Source organism: Poecilia reticulata, chromosome 8, assembly GCF_904066995.2.
Source record: "Poecilia reticulata chromosome 8, P_reticulata-male-v2, whole genome shotgun sequence".
Lineage (NCBI taxonomy): Eukaryota > Metazoa > Chordata > Actinopteri > Cyprinodontiformes > Poeciliidae > Poecilia > Poecilia reticulata.
The window spans coordinates 16,944,611-16,957,408 of NC_088837.1; the positions used below are offsets into that span (position 1 = coordinate 16,944,611).

A 12,798-nucleotide genomic window follows, 5' to 3' on the forward strand; every position below is an offset into this window, starting at 1 on the left:
AGGTGCTTGGCTCCGCCCATGACACCAACAGTAATTGTCAGGGCCAATTTTATTTATCAGGACCATGGCATACACATACAAAAAACATAAAATTTATGTGCATTAAGAAGTCCAAAAATGGAAATATGGACTATAACTAGTCCATATTTCTGTGGAGTGCATTTGTCATCCCATGAGATGTCTGAATCATCTACGGAATCAGGAGCATACTCCTCTTCTGATGATATCGCTTCACTTGAACTTTGTTCTGGACAGACCTGTTGATTAAAAACATATTTTGTATACATTGAAAGCGTTTCAGCAAGAATATTTCTACTAAAAGCTTACCAGTGATGTCCTCCTTTTATTTACAATAACACATTTTGTGCAGGGACTGGTTGCAAACTAGACAGAGAAAAGTAAGAATTGACAAAGGGAGGTAGCATAAGTATTTAAAGTCAGTGCTGCACTATGACTCAATTTCAACATACAGCACAACTAGACATGGAAGATCATATTCAAAAGATGAACCCAATTCCCATTCTCAAAAAAATTACCTTTACATCACACACCACTCCATTTCAGAGGTGAAAACAGTCCTTCACATAAAACATTTTTCTAAATTTGACATTTCATCATGGATGATATCATGATCTCACACACAGTTAACCACTGTTAACCGAAAAAAGTGTAATCTTAAAATAAGAATTTGATCCTGACACTTGTGTAGGTATCAAAACCAATGAATTGTTATGATTAATTGTTTTGAATTGCAATAACCATGTGTTTGAACAGTACTTAGTATTCTCATGACTATTTTAGAAAATAAAAAGGTCATTGAGATAAAACTTATGTCAGGTGAGTTGCCAGAAAATAATTTGCATGCATGCAACTTAGCAGCATGACAAGGCATCTCTATGGAGAGCTAAAATGAAGGGATAAACACTGAATGATTGTTTCTAAAAATAAAACAATGTCCACCTAATGTATGAACCTATCCAGTTTATTACAGAGGATCCATGTGTCTGTGCTCATCTGAACTTAACTTTCATTCTTTTCTACATGTAATTTCAAAACTCAGTCCTCCAAATTTCTGCACCTTACATGATGAGTATTACACAAGACCAGTGTGTTTGAATAGTACTTAATATTATTTCAATGACTTTATATAAGAAACAAAGTTGGTTGTCGGAGACCAAAATTACCTCTGGAGGGTTGGTTGAACAGGATCCGCATACATCCACGTCACCAGCCTGACACAGTTCATCTTTGGAAATCTGAAATGTAAAGAACACTCACTAAATGTGAGTTTGTTGCCAATGTAGAGAACAGTCCTCCCTATTCCTGCACCTTACATTTTGAGTATTACACAGGACCCATGTGTATGTCCACTCCTAAATGTGACTTTCATTCTTCTGTACTTGTAATTTCAATACTCAGTCCTCCCTATTCCTGCACCTTATATTTTGAGTACTACACAGGACCCGTGTGTATGTGTGTTTCTAAATGTAATTTTCATTCTTTTCAACCTGTAATTTCAAAATTCAGGTTTCCAAATTTCTGCAACTTACGTGATGAGTATTACATAAGACCAGTGTGTATGTGCACTCCTAAATGTGACTTTCATTTTTCTGTACTTGTAATTTCAATACTCAGTCCTCCCTATTCCTGCACCTTATATTTTGAGTATTACACAGGACCTGTGTGTATGTGCGTTTCTAAATGTCATTTTCATTCTTTTCTACCTGTAATTTCAAAATTCAGGTTTCCAAATTTCTGCAACTTACATGATGAGTATTACACAAGACCAGTGTGTATGTGCACTCCTAAATGTGACTTTCATTTTTCTGTACTTGTAATTTCAATACTCAGTCCTCACTATTCCTGCACCTTATATTTTGAGTATTACACAGGACCTGTGTGTATGTGCGTTTCTTAATGTAATTTTCATTCTTTTCTACCTGTAATTTCAAAATTCAGGTTTCCAAATTTCTGCAACTTACATGATGAGTATTACACAAGACCAGTGTGTATGTGCACTCCTAAATGTGACTTTCATTTTTCTGTACTTGTAATTTCAATACTCAGTCCTCCCTATTCCTGCACCTTACATTTTGAGTATTACACAGGACCTGCGTGTATGTGCGCTTCTAAATGTAGCTTTCATTCTTTTGTACTTGTAATTTCAAACCTCAATTCTCTCCTTTTATGCTGCTTACATATCAAGTGTTACGCAAGACTTGTGTTTTTGAACAGTACTTAACATCATATCAAAAACTGTATTTTAGAAAATAAGTTGGTCGTTGGAGACCAAAATTACCTCTGGATGGTTGATTGAACAGGACCCGCCTGAATCCATGTCACCAGCCTGACACGGTTCATCTTTGGAAATCTGAAATATAAAGAACACTCACTGAATATGAGTTTGTTCCCAATTTTGAAAACAGTCCTCCCTATTCCTGCCCCTTACATTTTGAGTATTACACAGGACCTGTGTGTATGATCGCTTCTAAAACAGCTTTCATTCTTCTGTACTTGTAATTTCAAAACGTAGTCCTCCTTATTCCGGCACCTTACATTTTGAGTATTACACTGGACCCATGTGTATGTCCACTCCTAAATGTGACTTTCATTCTTCTGTACTTGTAATTTCAATACTCAGTCCTCACTATTCCTGCACCTTATATTTTGAGTATTACACAGGACCTGTGTGTATGTGCGTTTCTAAATGTCATTTTCATTCTTTTCTACCTGTAATTTCAAAATTCAGGTTTCCAAATTTCTGCAACTTACATGATGAGTATTACACAAGACCAGTGTGTATGTGCACTCCTAAATGTGACTTTCATTTTTCTGTACTTGTAATTTCAATACTCAGTCCTCACTATTCCTGCACCTTATATTTTGAGTATTACACAGGACCTGTGTGTATGTGCGTTTCTTAATGTAATTTTCATTCTTTTCTACCTGTAATTTCAAAATTCAGGTTTCCAAATTTCTGCAACTTACATGATGAGTATTACACAAGACCAGTGTGTATGTGCACTCCTAAATGTGACTTTCATTTTTCTGTACTTGTAATTTCAATACTCAGTCCTCCCTATTCCTGCACCTTACATTTTGAGTATTACACAGGACCTGCGTGTATGTGCGCTTCTAAATGTAGCTTTCATTCTTTTGTACTTGTAATTTCAAACCTCAATTCTCTCCTTTTATGCTGCTTACATATCAAGTGTTACGCAAGACTTGTGTTTTTGAACAGTACTTAACATCATATCAAAAACTGTATTTTAGAAAATAAGTTGGTCGTTGGAGACCAAAATTACCTCTGGATGGTTGATTGAACAGGACCCGCCTGAATCCATGTCACCAGCCTGACACGGTTCATCTTTGGAAATCTGAAATATAAAGAACACTCACTGAATATGAGTTTGTTCCCAATTTTGAAAACAGTCCTCCCTATTCCTGCCCCTTACATTTTGAGTATTACACAGGACCTGTGTGTATGATCGCTTCTAAAACAGCTTTCATTCTTCTGTACTTGTAATTTCAAAACGTAGTCCTCCTTATTCCGGCACCTTACATTTTGAGTATTACACTGGACCCATGTGTATGTCCACTCCTAAATGTGACTTTCATTCTTCTGTACTTGTAATTTCAATACTCAGTCCTCCCTATTCCTGCACCTTATATTTTGAGTACTACACAGGACCCGTGTGTATGTGTGTTTCTAAATGTAATTTTCATTCTTTTCAATCTGTAATTTCAAAATTCAGGTTTCCAAATTTCTGCAACTTACGTGATGAGTATTACATAAGACCAGTGTGTATGTGCACTCCTAAATGTGACTCATTTTTCTGTACTTGTAATTTCAATACTCAGTCCTCACTATTCCTGCACCTTATATTTTGAGTATTACACAGGACCTGTGTGTATGTGCGTTTCTAAATGTCATTTTCATTCTTTTCTACCTGTAATTTCAAAATTCAGGTTTCCAAATTTCTGCAACTTACATGATGAGTATTACACAAGACCAGTGTGTATGTGCACTCCTAAATGTGACTTTCATTCTTCTGTACTTGTAATTTCAATACTCAGTCCTCACTATTCCTGCACCTTATATTTTGAGTATTACACAGAACCTGTGTGTATGTGCGTTTCTAAATGTCATTTTCATTCTTTTCAACCTGTAATTTCAAAATTCAGGTTTCCAAATTTCTGCAACTTTCATGATGAGTATTACACAGGACCTGTGTGTATGTGCGCTTCTAAATGTAGCTTTCATTCTTTTGTACTTGTAATTTCAAACCTCAGTTCTCTCCTTTTATGCAGCTTACATATCAAGTGTTACGCAAGACTTGTGTGTTTGAACAGTACTTAACATCATATCAAAAACTGTATTTTAGAAAATAAGTTGGTCGTTGGAGACCAAAATTACCTCTGGATGGTTGATTGAACAGGACCCGCCTGAATCCACGTCACCAGCCTGACACGGTTCATCTTTGGAAATCTGAAATATAAAGAACACTCACTGAATATGAGTTTGTTCCCAATTTAGAAAACAGTCCTCCCTATTCCTGCTCCTTACATTTGAGTATTACACAGGACCTGTGTGTATGATCGCTTCTAAAACAGCTTTCATTCTTCTGTACTTGTAATTTCAAAACGTAGTCCTCCTTATTCCGGCACCTTACATTTTGAGTATTACACTGGACCCATGTGTATGTCCACTCCTAAATGTGACTTTCATTCTTTTGTACATGTAATTTCAAAACTCAGTCCTCCCTTTTTATGCAGCTTACATATCAAGTATTACACAAGACCTGTGTGTTTGAACCGTACTTAACAGTCATCCCCAACCACAGGCCGCAGATCAGTACCAGTCCGTGAACCAATTGGTACCGGGCCGCACAAGAAAATATTTTCGTGTTACATATTGTCTGAGTATGGAGGATCGTTTATTTTGAAAACCCTTTAACCGGATTCTCTCGGTTACGTCTTGCTCACCAACATTGAGCCCACAATGAGTAAGAAAGCGATATGTTTGGAAAGTTTCTTTGGAAAAGGGGAAAAGGACCAGAGACAGGAGAGTGGATTTATCCTGGACTTGTAGGTGACTCCCATGTTCCAAGCCCACTCTGCATAATATGTACCGGCTTACAAATGAGGCAATGGAGCTTCAAACTGCTTTGCCATTACACCCTCTGCATTGTGTGTCATCGTTTCCAAGGTGGGATCATCTCATTGCAGAGAAACAAGCTCAGGACTCCCATTAATTTGTCATTGTCGTAAGTTAAAATTTTCATGAAAATAAATATTCATTTTTGTGGCATTTTCAAATCTTATATTGAAGGGATGTGTGAACGTTAGCATAGCGACTAGAGTCAGAGAGCATTATGGCAGTGATCGAGACGAGAAAAGAGGAGTATAGCTTGTAAGTCTTAAGTCTGGTTCGCACGGCAAGATTTTAGGATTGTCAGACGATTTTCCAAATTCTGTGACCACAGAGCTGATAAAAGTACAACAGGTTTATGTGTCCAGCCACATAACAGGAGCAAATCTTGCCATGTGAGCAGGCTTTAGTACAAAATGATGTCACAACTACAATCTACCTGCAATGCATATAGCTAGTGTAAGCATCAAGCCTTGACTGAATGAATAGCCTTGTGTCACGTTAATTTAATGACGGATAGCTGAAAAGTTACCGGGTTTATCAACTGTGGTAGCAATTTTGCTCCAACTCCACTCGTCATCATTTCTGTGGATATTCTTTGTACGAAATGCTGAATAAACATTCATGCTGTTTTCACATATCTCCGATGTCCACCGGACTCATTTTGGGCATGTCAGCTCAGCTGTTTGGGATTCCCCTCCATGAGCTACGTCACAGCGCTTTCTGATTGGCTGCCTGTCAAATTGAACAGGTTGAGTTCTAGCTCCCAATCAAGGAAAGCCCTACAAGCTGTGAGAATATGCCCGATTTTAGATCGGAGCAGTCCCAATGTTCCAACGACTGGATGTGATCAGTCTTAGCATGCCATAGATGGCAGGATGAACGGTTACGATTATCGCAAGCAACGTTCTAAGATTGTTGTAAGGGGAAATTCGGGTTAAAAAAGAAGAACCCGAGCCACAGAAAAATGGCCAAGTCTTCACCGGTCCGCGGTGATAAAAGGATGGGGACCACTGGTACTTAATATCATTTCAAAGACTTTATCTTAGAAAATAAGTTGGTCGATGGAGACCAAAATTACCTCTGCAAGGTTGGTTGAACAGAATCCGCATGCATCCACGTCACCAGCCTGACACAGTTCATCTTTGGAAATCTGAAATGTAAAGAACACTCACTAAATGTGAGTTTGTGCCCAATGTAGAAAACAGTCCTCCCTATTCCTGCACCTTACATTTTGAGTATTACACAGGACCTGTGTGTATGTGTGCTCCTCAATGTAACTTTCATTCTTCTGTACCTGTAATTTCAAAACTCAGTCCTCCCTATTCCTGCACCTTACATTTTGAGTATTACACAGGACCTGTGTGTATGTGCGCTTCTAAATGTAATTTTCATTCTTCTATACTTGTAATTTCAAAACTCAGTCCTCCCTTTTAATCCAGCTAACATATTTAGTATTACACAACACCTATGTGTGTGAACAGTACTTAATATGATTTCAATTACTTTATTTTAGAGAATAAGTTGGTCGATGGAGACCAAAATTACCTCTGCAAGGGTTGGTTGAACAGAATCCGCATGCATCCACGTCACCAGCCTGACACAGTTCATCTTTAGAAATCTGAAATGTAAAGAACACTCACTATATGTGAGTTTGTTCCCAATGTAGAAAAAAGTCCTCCCTATTCCTGCACGTTGCATTTCGAGTATTACACAGGACCTGTGTGTATGTGCGCTTCTAAATGTAATTTTCATTCTTCTATACTTGTCATTCCAAAACTCAGTCCTCCTTTTTATGCAGCTAACATATCTAGTATTACACAACACATGTGTGTTTGAACAATATTTAATATCATTTCAATTACTTTATTTTAGAGAATAAGTTGGTCGTTGGAGACCAAAATTACCTCTGGAGGGTTGGTTGAACAGGATCCGCATGTCCACATCACCAGCCTGACGGTTCAACTTTGGAAATCTGAAATGAAGGGATGTACACTGAATTATTCCATAAATAAAGTCCACCAACTGTATGAGCAAAGCACCTTTAGCTGAACACACCTCTACCTGTAGGTACACATAATAAGTAGGATAAACTTTAAACAATGCAGATATATCAAATAGTAGCAAATGAAATTAACATTTTTCAAAATCAGTCAATTGATCTAATTGTATGTCTTTCTGTGGTTACTTAAACATTTTTTGTCAACTGAATGCAACTAATTATTTTGTACTTGTAATTTCAAAACTCAGTCCTCAGACTGTTTTCATATATATATATATATATATATATATAATCTTTTGTATTTTGAGCAGTTGCTTGTCTCCTTTGGAAAAAGAAAGGTATTCTGATTATAATGATCATCGAACATGATCTATGCTAATAATGTGTAGTATAAAAATAGTTTAAAAGTGAAAAAGCAAAACAAAGGAAAAAACAATCCTTTAATAAACACTGGAATCCTATGCATAATAAAGTCACAACTCACCTTTAAATAAATTGGGGTATTTTACATCAAATCCTTCTTTATCTTCACCTAAGGAGCAATAACAATTGGAATCATGTTTGCTCTCTGAGACCTCTTTGCTGACATCTTCTGCAAAGATCAGAGAATGTGTTGCTTAGTAACAACATGATACTGTACACCAGGGGTGTCAAACTCCAGGCCTCCTGGCCAGTGTACTGCAACTTTTACATGTCTGTCTGGTCTAAAACACCTTAAGTATATTACTGAAATAGCTTCTCAGTGCAGTCAAATTGATGACCATCCCATCTGATCCAGCCATGTGACATCAGAAACACATCTAAATGTTGCTGGACACCAGACCTCAAGACCTTGAGTTTGACACCCCTGCTGTACATAATATGATTTGGTGTTATTTTATGCGAAAATGATGTACTGAAGTACACAGTTCTACATAATTGACTTTCTATTGACAAGTTTTCAAAATCTTAAAAAAAATTAAAACATCATCTTAATACTAATGATTACTATCTAGGATAATTTGTGCCTGTGAAACAATATCACTCACTGATGTACAGAAAATGACCAAATACAGTTTTATCTAATTCTGGAGTGAGCCACCTTCCCTTTAAACTCTGGTACACTGGCTAACATGGTTGGTAATTACTAGCTAAACTGCTGCAAATCAGATGCTTTGGTGTATCCAAGCATCAAGTAACCTACAACATTCTGCAAAATTACTAAACTATATGTACTTAAATGTCTTAAGAGATTCTGTATGAGTCTTACCTCTTTCTCCACGCAAAACAAATGAAACAAGTTAAATGAATACTAATGGCTTGCACCTGGACTTGTCGGATTGTACCAAGTTGATAGAGGAGGAGGGATACAACAAAAGGAGAATTCCATTTTGTTTCTGAAGCACACAAGGTCTGATTTTTTTCCAGGAACAAGAAAAAACTATTTGAGTAATATTTTGTAACTTTCATTCAATATTTCAAAGTTAAATAGTTTATCATACATTTTTCTTTATTTAAGAGGCAACAGTTAGATGGTATCTCCCACCAGCAATGATGTCACTTCTTTTAATCATTTCTGTTCAATCAATTAATCATGTTTATTTGTATAGCATATTTCAGCAGCAGGGCAGTTCCAAACACTATCATAAAAACAAACTGTTTTTATGATAAAGATCCAACATAAACTGTTGTCTAATGGCAGACACAACACCTGCAGAAAAAGGTTGGCTGATGTACCTGCCAATAGACAATTTAGACTACCTAGACAATCTACATGTATGCAGAGTAGCGACATTGAGATTACGACAAAATATACATTTTAAAAGTTTTGTGCTAACAGTAACATAAGTAATCATGATATTTTTGGCACTTTAATATTTTTAAATAAATGCTTTTTATTTTTATATTTGTAATTCTGTATTACTCCATGACTGGTTATCCCTTCTTTCAAATTCAAAAATACCTTATTGATCCTAAAGGGAAATTACATTTTAAAAAAGCTTGGGTCCTCTACCACAAGCCTTGGAGCGTGAGTTGTCTTCACAGTATATTAGCAGTTCCTAAAGGTGTGCTTCTCTGTATCAAGAGGTCTGATGTATCTCCAGGTATTTGTTTGAGTCACTCTTCCAGTTTAGGGGTCATTACCCTGAGGGTTTCAGTGACCACAGGCACTACTGTTGACTTCAACTTCCACATTCTTTGTAACCACCTAAGACCCAAACTCTTGCATGGCATGCATTATTAATTCGTCTGATATTTGGGTTGATTGGGACCTAATGATTGCAAAAACAAAGAATTATCTTTTTACATGATATCTGGACATCATTTTTCTCAGAAAAATACTTATTCATTTTAAATCACCATGTTTAGCACCTTGGTAAAGCTATACAGTTGCTAACTTTTGTAAACTTACACAACAAAAGAAACACTGAACATCTTGAGTCTAACCTGTAATGTGTTATAATCTTCCACCACCACTAAGTCATAAAATAATGGCCTAACGTGTGGACACCAGACCCCATCTAGAGCAAAATTTAGTATTGTGGACTAGACAGTCCAAAATAAGTCATCCACTTATGTGGACAAATTTTTTCTCAGGTTCTAGGAGGATGATGGTTCTTTTAGTCTTTGGTATTTCTCTAGTTTTTTTCTGTACCTTCTGTTCATTCAGGATAGCTACATCATAACAACTGCTTTGCTCTGCTGCTCAATGATCACCATGTTCAGTTGGTTTGCTTTTCCTGTTTTGTCTTCCTGTATATGGAAGGCCCACAGGATCTTAGCTTGTTCGTTTTCTACCACCTTGTGTGGTATTTCCCATTTTAAAGAGGTGTGTTCAAGGTTATATTCCCTTCAGATGTTTCTTCACACTATTCTGGGTACTTGGTTGTGGCGTTCCATGTATTCTTATCATGCTACCATCTTGCATCCTGGTGTTAGCTACTAGATTGTCTCAGGGGATTCATTGCATAGCATTCACTGAATATCTTGCTTGGTATTACAAATCTGGGTCGTTATTGCTCTGGTTCTAGGGACCTGCTTATGTGCCATCATGAATACTGCCTCTGTGCTGTGGTTCAGTCTAAGACTTTGTCAAATGGAGCTGTCAGTGCATACCTGTTGATTGTCTGGACCTTGTTTCTGTCATTGGACTTGCCTTACTATTTGTAAGTACAGTGGCTTGCAAAAGTATCCATAGCCCTTGAACTTTTCCATATTTTATCACAACTGCAAATATATTTTCACAGAATTTTATGGAAAATAAAAGCTAAAAGTCCAGTATTCAGCCCCCGTCCCCTGAATGCAACCAATTGTCTTCAGAAGTTGACTGCTAATGGTAAAAAATTCAACTCCTCTATGACTGCCACAGAAGTTGGCTAAGAGAATATTGGGGAACAAACAGCATGATGTCCAGGGAACACACCAGACAGGACATGGATAAAGTTGTGGAGAAGCTTAAAGCAGGCTTAGGCCATCTCACAGACTACTGTTCCATTAATCATCTGGAAATGGAAAGAGCAAATCACACAGCTGTGAACCTACCAAGAAAAGGTCATCCACCTAAACTTACAGGCTGAGCAAGAAGAGCACTGATCAGAGATACAGCCAAGAGGCTCATGGTGGATCTGGATGAAATGCAGAGATATCCACACCTCAGGTGGGGGAATCTGTCCACAGTATAACTATTAGTCATGCACTGCAAAAATGTGGTTTTATGGAAGAGTGGCAATAGAAAAGCCATGGTATAAAGAAAACTATAAGAAGTCCCTATAACTATGAGAAGTTGCAGTTTGCCAAAAGCCATATTGGGATACAGCAAAAATGATAAGACAAGACCAAAATGAACTTTTTGGCAAAAATGCAAAGCACTATTTGTGGTGGAGAACAAACACTGCACATCAATCTGAACACACCTTCCCCACTGACAAACATGGTGGTGGCAGCATCTTGCTCTGAGGGTGCTTCTTTTCTTCAGGGACAGGGAAAATTGTTAGAGTTGATTGTAAGATGGACTAAGCCAAATACAGGGTAATCTTGGAAGAAAACCTGAACACACCTGAACCTGGAGTCTGCAAAAGACTTGAGGGTGGGGCAGAGGTTCACCTTCCAGAAGGACAACTACCCTAAACATAAAGCCAGATCTACAATGGAATGGTTTAAATAAAAACATATTTATGTGTTAGAATGGCAAAGTCAAAGTCTAGACATAAACTCAGCAGAGATTCTTTGGCAAGATCTGAAAACTGCTGACAAGTCAATTTTATTTGTATAGCATATTTCAGCCACAAGGCCAAAGTGCTTTACATCAAAGAACTAAAAAGTCATAAAAATAACATACATTTACCATAAAAAGAAAAACAAAGAAATTAAATTCAAAGTAAAATCAAAATTAAAATCATATACATAAAATATATTGATACATCTACCAATGATTAAGATTCAGAAACAACTGTAAATTGGTGTGGTTTTAGCCTTGATTTAAAGGAATTCAACTGTGTTGCAGTTTTCTGGAAGTTTATTCAAGATTTGTGGTACATTGAAGCTAAATTCTGCTTCAAAATGCTTGGTTCTGGGGATGCAGAGCAGACCAGAATCAACAAACTGTTAGCAGTGGAATAGTTTGGTGAAAAAATTGCTTTATTATGGTTTATATTTATTTTAATCCATGCACTTATTCCACACATTTATTATTCATAATATTTTAATTAAACAAAATTTGATCAAAATATATATTAATTTCTGTATATTTTTAGGTGCCACATACATTCCAAGGTTGGGTTTAGGCATCCAACTAACCTTTATAAAATATTCAGTCTTATAGCACAGAGTAATCATATTGCCATCTCATCCCCAGTGTAAGAGTTGGCAATTTACACACAATTCATGTGTGTAAACAGCGACACGTGAATTAGAAAGACACTGTAGTAATTAGCAGGACCTTCCGGCAGACAACCAATCAGAATGAGAGGTTGTGTGAATATTCATGAGGTCCTGCTATTACACAAACCTGCCATAGGGGGCGCTGTGGTGATACACAGATTATACACAAAATCAGGTTTATGTGTATTAACCGGACATCTCGTTTTTTTTGCATTTTTGGGGTTATTAGACCAATAGAAACCTTTCTACGCTTTTAGATTTTTGTCAAAATTAGCAGGACACCGCTCCTGTCCCGTTAATTCAAAATGTCCTGCTAGTGTTGTGTGTATTCTGACGAAATGTCCTGCTAAACCACATTTACCAACGCACACACACACACACACACACACACACACACACACACACACACACACACACACACACACTCAGCATGTATAAACGCAAAAAATAAAACCGCACACCTGCTACCTGGGTATTAGTAAATATTGGACCAATTATATGTCCAGCTGCCGCGGATTTTCATGTGGCGGAAATGGTAAAGAAACGGCTCCATGTGTTGGAGTCACATTATCAGACATGCTGTAAGGTGACTGCATTTCCTGTCTGACCACCTCAGGGGGGAAATTCTGCGCGGCTCTGCTTTGATTCAGTGAACAGAGCAGTGGATGACTCAGGCTGGACGTGAAATAAGTCTGGCCCCGCACGCTGGTGGTCTCCTTATACAACATGGGAGGATAAAAGAGGAGCAGAACAACCGGCGTCTGTTCTCCTGAATGCGGGAAGA

The 12,798-nt window shown here is 37.4% G+C and overlaps 1 protein-coding gene and 1 long non-coding RNA gene across 2 annotated transcripts in view; both read right to left on the reverse strand.

Moving 5' to 3' along the window:
• On the reverse strand, nt 1-2,775 carry LOC145552577 (uncharacterized). Its single transcript, XR_014088667.1, has 3 exons — nt 2,300-2,775; nt 1,185-1,256; nt 1-384 (listed from the first exon to the last, which is right to left on the reverse strand). It is a non-coding gene; the product is annotated as an uncharacterized LOC145552577 (long non-coding RNA).
• kcnt2b (potassium sodium-activated channel subfamily T member 2b) overlaps nt 1-12,798 on the reverse strand; it is a 59,768-nt gene that overhangs the window by 34,081 nt on the left and 12,889 nt on the right. The window lies entirely within an intron of this gene.